We start from the raw sequence: 13,299 nt of genomic DNA on the forward strand, positions 1-13,299 counted from the left end.
ATTTTTAAAATGATTTCACTTTTCTAACTGCTTTACTGTCATCGTGTTTCAAAGGTGTATACAAATTAAAATTTCCCCATTTTTAGCGACGGATAAAAAACTAAAGTGCACAACTTAGCGGGTTTTGTGAAGCCACCACCACTGACTTCTCCCAGAGGATTTCCATGACCCGCCCCCCCACCCACCAGAAATCCCACATCTGTTAGCCATCACTGCTCCTCCCCTGCTCCCTGGACCATCTTGTCGAAGGCAACAGTTGATTCCTCCACAGATCGGAATCAAGAGGGCCCTCCTGAAGCCCCGAGAGGACAAGCACTTGGCTGTGGTCCTTTAGGGAGCTAGTGGCGGATGGGACAGCACTGCAGGGACAGGAGGGTGAGGATATGGAGCAGTGCTACCTGAAGGTTCTAGGGAACCTGTTGAAATGAGGCTCTGATTCCACAGGTCGGGGGCAGGGGAGAGTCACCATTTTGACCAAGCGCCCAGGGGATGCCACCGCGGTACCCTCTTTAAGAACAAGGAGCCGGAACCACAGAGCGGCGCCGAGGGGCTCTTCCCCTGGAGGTCAACGGAGAGGACAAGGGGTACAGTGGGAAGTCCTTGGATCTGAGTCTGGCTGACCTGGACCTGGGTCCGGCACCCCACCCCCACCCCACTGGTTGTGAGTTAGACAAGACACTTTGATCACAGGGACACAGTGCCACCTAGACTGGTTTAAGCAAGAAGGGTGACATTATGGGAAGCATATCGGGGGTCTACTTTGAAGTCTGAAACCAGTTCTCAGACAGAAATGTTGACTTGACAAAGCCAGCGGATTCCTCTTCTACGTGCAGATGGCCCCATGTGCCAGTAGCATGCGGAAGCGGGGGCCTGGAGGGACCGGAGAGCCCAGGCTCATGACCTTAACCTGGATGGTGAAGCCGGCCGCCCAGAAGTACCTGGATGCTCTTAGAAGTCAGGAAGGAAACATCGCAGCTAGCCCCACCTGTCTTTCTTCCACACACCCTGGCTACTTAGAGCCTTGATGTCCTCGAGCTTTGGCTGGGACATCTCCGATCACCTCACAGCCCGCCCCCCACCCCATCTCCAAATATCAAGAAGAAGCACCCTTTCCCTTTGCCGGAGTTTCCCAGGTCACTCTACAAACTGACCCCGTCCTTTCCAGAGTTCTGCAGACCACCTGGAGGGGCTGGCTTTGCCAAGTCCCGGCTCGCTTGTGTTAAGTGAGGTCACCAAGGACCTGCCCCGTGGTGACCTTTTGTTTTTGTCTCTCCAGATAGCAGCTGGTAGATTTTTCCATTAAAAAAAAAATTTTTTTTTTCATTCTAATAGATCATTGTGTTACGTAAGTCTAAGCCCTAATAGAACATTCTGTTACAAAAAGATATAGGGATATTTCAGGAAACCGAAGGACCCCAAGAGTGATTAGAACTACCAACAGGGAAGCTGTCAGAACCCTCTCTCTGGGTGTCTGGGGGTCATCGTCTGACACTTTTATCGCTTGCCCTGTGGACAACAAGCTTCCTTCCATTGCTTCTGTTTGCATATGGCAGTATCATCACCGGCCCTTCCCATTTCAGGACCTAACAGAGGCTGAGAAGTATTTCTTTTCTTTTTTTTTTTTTTAAGTTGATTTATTTATTTTGAGAGAGAGGGAGCATGTGTGCGTGTGCTCAAGAGCCAGTAGGGGAGGGACAGAGACAGAGAGAGAGAGGGAAAGAGAGAGGGAGAGAGAGAGGGAAAGAGAGAATCCCAAGCAGGCTCCTCATTGCCAGTGCAGAGCAGGGCTCGATCTCACAAGCAGGAGCTCATGACCTGAGTCGAAATCAGAAGTGAGACACTCAACCGACCGAGTCGCCCAGGCACCCCTGAGAAGCATCTCGGGATCCAGAAGCTAAACTTTGAGAGAGAATATCCAACTGGCCTTGCTTGGGGCGTGTGCCCATCTCTGGTTGAATTAAATGAAGTTTGTGAGACACGAGGTCACAGTGGCAGGAGCACGGCTGTGAGTGGGGACAGTTCTCATGTTACGGGGAGTATGATGGGAGGCGGGCACTCCAAAGCTTATCTAGAACAGTCTGATAGCGTATGCAGAACGGATGTGCTGCTCTGTTTTAAAATGGGGATGGTAACACCTACCTCTCTGAGAAAGCGAGCTCCGTGAACAAGCACAATGTCAACTCCAAGCGGCTGTCTGGAGCCTGGTGACCGTTCTCATCAGGGAGATACTGACCCTGCGACGTGGACCGTGGGCTCCTCGATGCCCTAAGTTGAGGGGAGGAGAAGAAGGGGGGCACTGCATCTTTGCAGGGCGGTGGGGGGAGGCACCCAGTGCAGGGCAACTCCACGCTCCCCCGGCTGGAGGCGGCACCCAGCCCGAGTCAAGTTCAAGGTTGTGGCAACTCCATACCCACCCCCTTGGAGAGGCACCAGGCAATTCATAGGTTGTCCCTAGAGCACTAACTGTCTTAGCTACTCAGCGATGAGATGGGCTCCACGGAAGCCAGGACCAGTATAAATAGGCCTCTTGATTTCTCTGCCTTCACGCGAAGGAGAAAGAACAGCAGAACTGGGGAAGAAGGACATTCCAGAAATGCCACAGAGAGAGACCTCAAAAAGAGCACTGCGCTGTGTCTGCTAAAGGAAGCACTTCATGAGAGAGAAATGAGCCGCGGGAAGAGACCGAGGGTTCTCAGGCCAGCCTAGATGAGGGTAGCGATTCCTTGTGGGCCCTGGGAACGAGGGCAGGGGACCACAGCCCGATCTCGGGCCGGCTCGCCTCCCCCTGCGTCACGTTCTCTCTCATCTACGATGGTGGGATTTTGCCATAGCGTGGTATTGGGACTGGACCCCTAAAATATCTGACTGCCTGAAGATCCTTGGAGGGGAGGGGTGGCCAGTATTTGGTTTTTGTTTGTTGGTTTTTGAGACAGAGAGAGACAGAGCATGAGCGGGGGAGGGGCAGAGAGAGAGAGAGGGAGACACAGAATCCGAAGCAGGCTCCGGGCTCCGAGCTGTCAGCACAGAGCCCGACGAGGGGCTCGAACTCACAAACTGCGAGATCATGACCTGAGCTGAAGTCGGATGTTTAAGAGACTGAACCACCCAGGTGCCCCAAGTCTTTTTTTTTTTTAATGTGTATTTATTTTTGAGAGAGAGAGAGAGAGAGCTCATCTGGGGGAGGTGCAGAGAGAGAGGGGGACACAGGATCCAGATTAGGCTCCAGGCTCTGTGCTGACAGCAGAAAGCCTGATGTAGGGCTCGAACTCACAAATTGTGAGATCGTGACCTGAACTGAAGCCATACGCTTAACCAACTGAGCCACCAAAGCGCCCCGCCACTTACTAAGTCCTAATGAGTTAAACTTTTTAGTTTGTTTGTCTCTTAATAATGGGCACACTGGTTTGTACCCGTTGGCATAATTTGGGTACGAGGTTGAGGCTGGGAACAGCTTTCCTTTTTTTTTTTTTTTTCCATCACAGAAAGCAAGGTCAGAAGTTTGGGGTTATTGTCATGAGGTCAAAGAAGGGGACCACAGCTTTGAGCGGCCCGGTGTTGCCTATTTCGGGAATGGAACTTCTGAGTCACGACCTGAATTAGACACAGGTGTTCTCAGCAGCCCAGAGAGTTGAGAGATGTGGCTGAGGGCCCGTCCTGCCGGCTTTCCTGGGTGAGGGTCCACGAGAGGAAGAGAACCCGGGATGGTCAGGACGGGGAGAAGAAGAACGCAGACACTCCTAAGAGTAGAGGTCTGAAGTGGCCTAAATTGTGGCCATTCCTTGGCAAGGTCTGGTTTCAAATCCTACTCCCAGAAGCTTCCGGGATACAGGGCAGCTCACTTATCTTAATTTCATAGCCTATCAAATAGTACGAATTCACAAATTCCAAGGTCATCGTACAAATGAAAGATGGTAACTGTTATGTGCCCCCCCGCCCCCACACGCACACAGCAGGTGCTTAAACGGTACAGGCTATTGCTGGCGTTGATTCTATCTTCCACCTCCAGACCCCCAGGCTAAGCTCTTGGAGGGCAAGGACCGATTTATACATCTTTGAAATCCCCGAAGGCCGGGAAGGCATGGCCATCGGCAAATCCTTGAGGGTCAACCCACCAGTGGCTGGGACTCCCCCTATCATCCTAACCCTATCTTGCCATACACCCCTATGGGTGTACGTTCCCTCATACATCATGGTATTGTATTGACCAGCAGAGTGAGAGACAGCAAGCAAGCAGCAGAACTTGAGAAAACCACAACATATTTCCGTTTGTGTCAAAGGCACCAGTAAAAAGGACAGCCCCGGGGTGGGGGTGGGGGGGTGGATAGGATTTGCAGGGAGGGGTCAGAGATGAACCCTGCGGAGGCTTTTGATTCTGATGCCTCAGACCCTGGTGCAAGGCCAGCGGGGGCTGTGGCGTTGCGGGGGCCACGTGGCTGAGGGTATAGAAGGGAAATTCACTCTCATTCGTTCGTTGAGTGCTATGAGGACCTGCTATGTGGGCTGGGCACTGTGGGTGCAATGGTCCAATCGGGATGTAGAGAAAGGAGAGCTAATGACCAAAGTTTCTGAGGCCCTAGGAGCCAGTGCAAAATACTCCAGGCGTGCACAGGAATTAGGGAAGGGATAGCCCCTGCGGGTATCAGAAGGTCGAGTTGGAAAAGGACCAGCCAGAGGAAGAAGGGCGTTCCAAACACAGGGAACAGCATTCAAAAGACCCTGAGAGGCTGAGCTTGAACGTGGCAGTGAATGCTTACAGAAGCCTGCAGTTACAGGGGCTGGCGTTAGGGACCCCTGCCAGATCCAACAGGGAGTAGCCCGAGGGAGTGTCCTGGGAGCTTCCTTCCTGGGAGCTCTGGACACTCAGCCCCTGGCCAGGAAGGGGAAACCTGAAGGCAGAACTTCACCCCTGACGATTTGGTCACGGCTGGGTTTCTGCCTCTTGTTCTGGAACTTTGGGCTGATGAAGGAGGAATTTGAGCCTTTTCGTTGGCCGTCCCCTTGGGAGACCTGGGTACAGACGCCCAGGACGGCAGCAGATCAGATTACGTTCCAAAGGTTAACCGCGTTAGGACAGGGCTGGCACGCCGTTCAGATCAGAGGACGCTCGGATTCAGAGTCAGCCTCCAGCAGTGGTCGGAAACGCCCTCATTCCCGTGACACCTGTCTGCCATTCCAGGCTGCAAAACACGCCGTCCAAGAGGCCGACGCCTCCGCGGCCTAGCTTGGTGCCAGACAGAAGGCAACACGCACGAGGTGTTTGCACTTGAGCACGAAAGAGGCACAAGCACACACCTCTCCACCCACATCCTGTCCCCAGGGCCTGCTCTTGAACAGCAACACAGCGTGCCGGAGGGGCATCAGGAGACCCGGGTCTGGGCCACTGTTGATCTGTGTGACCCTGGGCATGTCGCGTCCCTCCTGGAGTCTTTTCGTCTGTGAGCAGCATGGTTACAAATCTGCCTGTCTGGCTCACAGACTTATAGGTGGTGGCCAGTGGATAAATACCAGTCACCTTGTGACCGCCCCCCAGAAAAGAGATGTCCACGCATCTGTCCCTAGTTCACTATGATGGTTATTGCCATTTAACGTGGCCAAGTGGGAAAGAGCTGGTAGTTTTCTTCCCAGAGAGAAGCGGAATGTGCCCTCTCTGCTGACCCGGACGGGGACACCGACTCCAAGCCCCGCGAGCATCGTCACGAGGAAGTCACAGTCGGGGCTCCGGGAAGCTCCGTGCTCCCGGCTCCTCTGTGCTCATTCAGGTAGCCAGAGAGGCCACACGAGGCCCCTGCAGCAAGGGTGGGGCTCCCTGGGGTCAAAGTCAGAGAGGAACTCAGAACCCCGGGAGGGACTTTGAACGAACGAGATTCAGCAGACACCGGTTCCGCGCCTCCATTTCTCACCAGGCACGGGGCCGCTGCCTTCTGTGCATTAAATAATCCGCATGACAAGCCTGGCTGAGGCAGCAGCGTTACTTCCATCTTGTGACGCTTGGGTCCACATCGCTTGGGTGTCATCTGAAACGTCACCTCCTCCTGACGCCTTCCCGGGTTCCTTCTCTCACACAGCGCCTGGATCTTTCACGTAGCAACGTTGGGATTGCACGCTGCTTGGTGCTGCTGTCCCTGATGTCCACCTGGACCGTAAGCACAGGAGCCCCGTCTCTTCTGTCACCGCCGTCTTCAGGGTGCTTTGGAGACATTCAGGAAAACACTGCTGGACAGAGTGTGGGAATACACACAGGCAGTAGGGACTCAAACGCGCATTGCCTGCCTTCCTCTTATTTTCCTCTTCGTCATTTTTCACCACGTTTCTTTCCGGATCCGAGAGGAGACGTGATATTTCAGGGGGCACTTTGCAATGAGACCCCAAAGTTCCCACAATCTTACTCATCTTGAGACCACGGAGCACCTGGCTGCGGGGTGTGACGGAGGCCTCGGCAAATCCCGGGACCCTCAATCATCTCTTCCCGTCTGGTGAGTTGCACTGTCTCCGGAGCCCTGCAGGTGCTCAAGGATTTCGCCGAGGCCGTCCAGTAAGCACGTTAAGCTTGTTGCTTACCCGTGTGACGCGCACGCAGATGGCGTCTGTCCCTGCCCTGGCCGAGAAGCCTGTTTTGTCTATACAAACATCTGATGACGAGAATAGGGGTCGGCCAGAGCTCAGAGCATTCTGTCACTGCCGTCATCAGTGTGCATTAACGTTCATTGCACCTGCTGGAAACGCCTTCTTCCCCCTCTTCTCTTCCAACCCCAGTCCTGGGAGTCATCAGAGATAAGTAGGCAAGCCTCTCACCCTGCTGCCGGCACGTAGTAGGTGCTTGGTAGTTACTTCCTCCCTTCCTTTGCCCGTTTGCCAAGGGTGGGCCCCGGCCCGCGGCCTCTCCACCCCGGTCCCCAGGTACGTCCCCTTCTCAGATTCCCCCACCACTGACTCCTTCCCCTTGCAATTGGCCAGTAAGCCAGCAAACTGAACTGGGGCATTTCTCCTCTGCACCTGTTGGTCTCCAAATCTAGTCTGTGAGTGAGCTCCTTGAAGACAAGGACTCAGCCTAATGTGTCATAGTCTTAACATTCTTGTGCGTTAACAGCGCTGGTCTCGGGCCTGGCCTTGCCTGTGGTAGACGCCCCGTAAATCAGGCCTCAGAGCCTTTATAGGCCAAGGCATGATGGATGTAGAACAGGCTAGGAAAGCGAGTTGGCGTAAACTGTGAATCAGCTCTTGCTCCTTCGGGTTCTGAATTGGGTTCTGCAACCCTGTCATTATAATGCCCAATCCCCCTTCCAAGGGGCAGCCCGTACCCAGCAGGATTCGTAGCGCGTTAGCACTGGAGCTAGACCGCGGTGGGAAGATCCACAGCATACAAGCAAAAAGCTGAATTAGGAAGCGATGAGGATCGAAGCAGGGGAGCAGAATTCTGTCCAAGGGGTTAGCATGGAGTCAAAATGCGTGTGAAAGCCAGAACATCAAGAGTCAGGCCCTCTCCGAGGCGTAGACCAGATAGACAGGGAGAGGCCAGCAGGAGCAGAGACGGCGGCAGAGAGACTCGTGACCCTGCAGCACCTCTTTCCTGGTGGGGCCCTGGGGCCTGGGGCTCAGCCCAGTTTGATGGCTTAGAGTCTAAGGACACCCACGCGGGCCTCCGCAGCTTCCCTTGGCTCACTGGTATCCAGACAAAAAGGGAACCAAGCCGTGGACAGACAGAAGTTCCTGTTTCCCATTTCATGAAAACTGTGAATCTCTGTCACATTCTGAGCTCAGGCTGTGTCCGGGGCCCAGCCCCTGGCCCTCGGCCAACTTGCAAAATTCCATTTCAGTTTGGAGTTTGAAATCTGTCATGCGTCGACATTTTGGTCAAACGGCTTAAGAGCGCTGTTGTCCGGAATTCACTGAGTCTGCATTTTGTACAACTGCTCCCTCTTCATAAGGTGTAGCCCCCGTGTTCAGCGAGAGAGGCTAAATACACGAGAATCTTCAAACCAGAAATTGGCCGGGTTCTCCCGGAGCGCTTCTGTCCTGGGAGGGCAGGGGCGAGGCTGTTGACACAGGAACTTATTCATTAACCTCATTCAGAGGCTACAAATTGGTTCTTTATTCACAACAGGGAACACGGCTTAATGAGCTCTTTTTTTTTTTTTTTTTTGTCTTTCAAATCAGATATACAAATAAGCTGATAACAATTTTCAGAATATATAAAACAAGAATCTCCAGTTACGGGAGCAAAGCCTGTAGCTTCTGAGTTCCTGCCTTACTGAGGAAATGGATTTGAAATGCCAGGAGGTAAACGTTCATGTCTATTTTAGATTTCCGGTGAGGTCCTATTTCCTTTGGATTCTGTATAAACAAAGAGAGAACAGTTGTTGGTTTGGTTATTTCAGATAACCCATGTCTTTCAAGTAAATGGAGTCTATCTAAATGGAGATCTAATAAATGACTAAACTTTTCCAAAATAGAACTCCTCAGCTAATAATGAGTATAACAGCAGAGCCCATTTTATCAGGCAATTACCATGTTACAGGCACTTACTAAGCAATTAGCATACTCTAGAAACACTGTTGACTGGCTATATCCACTTCGCCCAGAAATTCCATTCCTAAAAGTCTATTGCAAAGAAATAAAATCCCCTATGCCGCAAAGGGGTGTGTGTGTGTGTGTGTGTGTGTGTGTGCGTGCGTGCGTGTTACAGCATTGCTCATTGTGGCAAAACCAGAAATGAGGTGAATATCCATAACTATGGAAACAGATGAATAAAAAATATTATTTTCAAATCATGAAATATTATGCCACCGTTCAAGTCAGAGCTTTACCGAACGACCGGAATGGATTTGCAGAAATTGTTATTGAGCGAGAAAAGGAAAATGCATAAAATCGTGTGTCATAGGGTTTCTTCTTCACAAGGACGAAAAGCCTTTTGTATGATTATATAAATTCAGTGAAGTGTAAATATCGCTATGCTTTTCGTACTGTAGTATCATGGAGGAAAATACAGATCGTACGTTCTAGGGTGTCCTGTGGTTATGTGGGATGTGCGGTTGGCCCAGGTTGAGCAAGAGCTGTGATGTGAGGAGAGCAGCCTGGAGGGCGAGGGAGGAATCAAACAAAGGAGAAGGGGTAAAGGATTCCACTTTAAGGAAATCTGAAATCCACCAGGATATATTATAGAATCGTGTTTATGTATTTATATAGAATCATCTGTGCCAGTTAAAGTAATACAAATATCAGAAATATTAAAATAGTATCGATTTTTTTTCAACCTTATGAAACGTTATTGTTTCTCACTTTAGAGATGAGGAAACGGGTGATCTGATTTCCTAAAGGGCCTCTGATTCCAAAACCTAAATTCAGTTCCTGAATAGATGATGCACAGCGATTGTGAAGAAAGAAAAAACACTAAAGTATACTAAAGATCGTAAAGCTCGCTGAGACCCAGAGATACCGCTGCTAAAATGTGGGAAAAGGGCCATGTGGACATTTGCGCACACATCGAGGTACACGTAGTAGGTCCTGAGCCTAGCTTGATAAACACGCTGACGTCAGTCTCTGCAGAGGCTATGGGAGGGGCACCACGTCCCCGAAGGAAACACGCTCTGAAAAGTGGGTAATCCCGGGCAGGAAATGAGGCCGGTCTCTGGGCGAAGGGAGGAGGGCACAGGTCCAGGACCTGCCTGGGGGCCTCAGAGTGGCGCCTGCAGTGGGAGCAAGAGGCCTGACTACCTGCAGGCAGCCAGTCCACCAACAGTAGGTGGTGAATGCGTGGTGTTGACCGCGACCTCTACCCGAAAGATCTCTTCACCCTGGAAGACAGTGAAAGCAATTAGGAATGATGCCGGGACAGGAGGAGGACTGTGTCTCCACCCTGAGGTCAGAGAGGACTGCTGTCTGGGCAGAGCACGCAGCTGACCTCAGAGCTGCCCCTAACGTAGCCCCATCGTGCCTTTGAATACATGGCCCTCTGCCTAGGTGCATAGAAGGGGCTGGTCAGGGATGACATAGTTGCCCCCGGAGGCCTCTCCCGAAAGTGACATGGGCTGGAGGGTCCTCTCTTTACGCCGAGGTGATGCAGCAGGCCAAGCATCGGCCACCACGGAGGCAATGATGCTCACGTGGCCACAGATGGGACCCCTGTAATTCCACTGGCTGCATAGACGGTCACCTTTCAAGGAAGACCAGGAGCCCCTGCTTTAGTGACTGCAGGGGGGCCACCCTGGAGGCCGCCGGCAGAAGCTGGTCGTCCACAGATGGGGACAGCCTCGGAGGACACAGCCAAGTGTATGTTCTTCGGGGGGCTGGAGGGAGGGCAGCAAGGATTATGTCTGTGAGGACAGATTCACAGGTAGGTTTTTCGAAATATTTGGGGGTGCCACCTGGGTGGCTCAATCGGATGAGGGTCTGACTCTTGATTTCAGCTCAGGTCCTAATCTCGGGCTCTGGGATGACAGCAGGGAGCCTGCCTGGGATTCCCTCTCTCTCCCTCTCTCTCTCTCTGCCTCTCCCCTGCTATGGGCACTCTCTGTCTCTCCAAATAAATAAGTAAACATTAAAAAAAGAGAAAGAGAAACATTTAGGGAAGAGAATCTCAGAGATACTCTTTCTTCTAATCTAGGTGGGTAAGGGCTCCTAGCATTAAGATTTGAATATTAAGGAAGGGTGACTTTATTTATTTACTTACTTACTTAGTTGCTTATTTTAGAGAGACAGTGTGAGCCAGGGAGGGGCAGAGAGAGAGAAGGAGACACAGAATCCGAAGCAGGCTCCAGGTTCCGAGCCGTCAGCACAGAGCCCAACGCGGAGCTTGAACTCACGAGCTTCGAGATCATGACCTGAGCCAAAGTCGGACGCCCAACCCACTGAGCCCCCCAGGCGCCCCTGATTTTGTAGACCAAGTTGGTGAATGGGAAATGTCAATTACATGGATAGAGATACACATATTCAAACTACAAATCTTGTCACATCACTCCCCTGCTTAAAATCCATAATGGCTTCCTTTGGGGTGAAGCCCAAACTCTTTACATAGATCCCAGGCCCGGAGGGCTCAGCCACATCCCTCGAGGGTCCTAAACCGCAGCCACACTGACATCTTCAGGTCTCCGGGCCTTGGCACAGCTTTGGCTTCTGTTTGGAACGCTCCCTGATCCAGTCATCTAGATAGTTCTCGTTTACCCTTAGAGATGTAGCTTGAAATGTCACCTCCCCTGGGAAGTCTTCCTCTGCCCATCCCTCCTCACAGTGCTCGGACAGATTAAGCCCCAGTGCTCCCAGATTAAGCCCTCCGGCCCAGTGCTTGGACGGTCACAGCATTCGTTGCCCTTTATTGATATGTTCTCCTACCATATTGATATGGCTCCTACCATATACAACTATGATGTGTTGACAAAGCTGGGTCTCTGACTCACCTTGGATCCTTGATGGTGCTGGCACTGTGCCTTCATCCACTGGTTGTCTCCAGCATCTAACACAGCCTCTGCCACATAATCGATGTTTAGTGAGCATTTGTGGAAGGAAGGAATGAGTGAACGGACGCACGAGTAAATAAATGAATGAAGGACGTTTACAGTTTTGCTCTTGGAATACTACCTGGTAGGCTGCAAAATCAATTGGAACCCATCCCAATTTATTGCCACAGACCTACAGACACTGTCATTTGCAATCAGAATCAGAGAGATCATCCCAGCATGCTGGAACAAGGTAGAATCCTTTCTTGTACCTGGTGCAATTGAGGTCCTACATGGGAAGGTTACACAGCAAATTGCACAATAATTGGTCAAGATATCAAGATCGATACCCAGGCATTTCAAGGGTCATTAATCATCCGCATCTGATGTCACCCCTATTTCAGGTGGCCTGTAATGCACTTTTCATTTCTTTATATTTTAAGTTTATTTATTTTGAGAGAGAGAGAGAGAGAGAGAGAGAGAGAAAGCAGGGAGGGGAAGAGAGAGGGAGAGAATCCCAATTAGGCTCTGCACTGTCAGCACGTAGCCTGATGCAGGCCCTGATCCCACAAACCACGAGATCATGAACTGGGCCAAAATCAAAAGTCAGATGCTTAACCAACTGAGGAACACAGGCACCTCTGCAGTTTTCATTTCTTAACACAATAATAACAGTTCCTTAAAATTGTATAGCACTTCATAGTTTACAAAGTCCTGTAAAAAAAAACACACCAAAATTCTGAGCTAGGTGTTTGTGGTTAAGTTACTTGCCAAGATTATTTAGCTCTGAAGCGATGGATCTAGGCCTAGCACTCAAGATTTCTGGCTCTGTGCACTTTCCAGGATATAATATCTGCCTCCAACATCACAATAAACACTGGTTAAATATTGATTCTGGGCTCATTCGTGGGAAACACTAGCATCTCTAATCGATATCATCATTTCCTACTTCTAAGAATTTTCTGAAGGAGACGTAGACCAGACTTGTCAAACCTTAGCTGATAAGATCAAAGGTAAGCTACACGAGGAACCGGAAGTGTGTGTGTGTGTGTGTGTGTGTGTGTGTGTGTGAAGCATGTCAGTGACTCTGCATATAGAATACTTGATGCTTTAGGGCACTCAAAAGTGTGACTGTGAACAAAATAAGCAAATCCCCAATGCATGGTGTCGGTCAGATTATGACCTTAATAAATATTTGCCAATGAATTAATGTGCCTTGTGTCTAAAAAGTTCTCATATAAGTCTACTGCATTTAGTCAGTATTTCCATAGAGTCTTTAAAAAATCTAAATGTACATTCCAAATAACTACATCCATTCACACTTTCATTCAATAAAGAATGCCTATTATTAGTACCAAGATGCAGCTCCCCTAAAATACAACAGCGATCAAAATAGACAAACCCTAACCTTGTGGAGTTTATACTCCTTTGGGGTAAGAGAGAAGGTTAATAGCCATACAGTTATATAGTTATATAGTATATTAGATGATAATTGGCGTGAAGAAAAATGTGGAAAGAAAGGGAGCTAAGGGATGCCAGGAGTGAGTGGGGCTGGAATTTATTTATTTTTTTAAGTGTATTTACTTATTTTGAGAGCACAAGTGGGAGAGGGAGAGAGAAAGAGAGCGAAACCCAAGCAGGCTCTGCACTGTCAGCACAGAGCCCGACACGGGGCTCCAACCCACAAACCACGAGATCGTGACCTGAGCCAAAATCAAGAGTCGGACGCCCAAGGGACTGAGCCACCCAGGTGCCCCAGGGGCTGGAATTTAAATCAAGGTGTTCAGGCAGGTGACGTTTGAGCAAACCTCTGCGAGCAAGAAGAGTGAACTGTGAGGAACTTTGGGGGAAATCTTCCCCTTTTGTTTTT

Source organism: Lynx canadensis, chromosome A3 (assembly GCF_007474595.2).
Source record: "Lynx canadensis isolate LIC74 chromosome A3, mLynCan4.pri.v2, whole genome shotgun sequence".
Taxonomy (NCBI): domain Eukaryota; kingdom Metazoa; phylum Chordata; class Mammalia; order Carnivora; family Felidae; genus Lynx; species Lynx canadensis.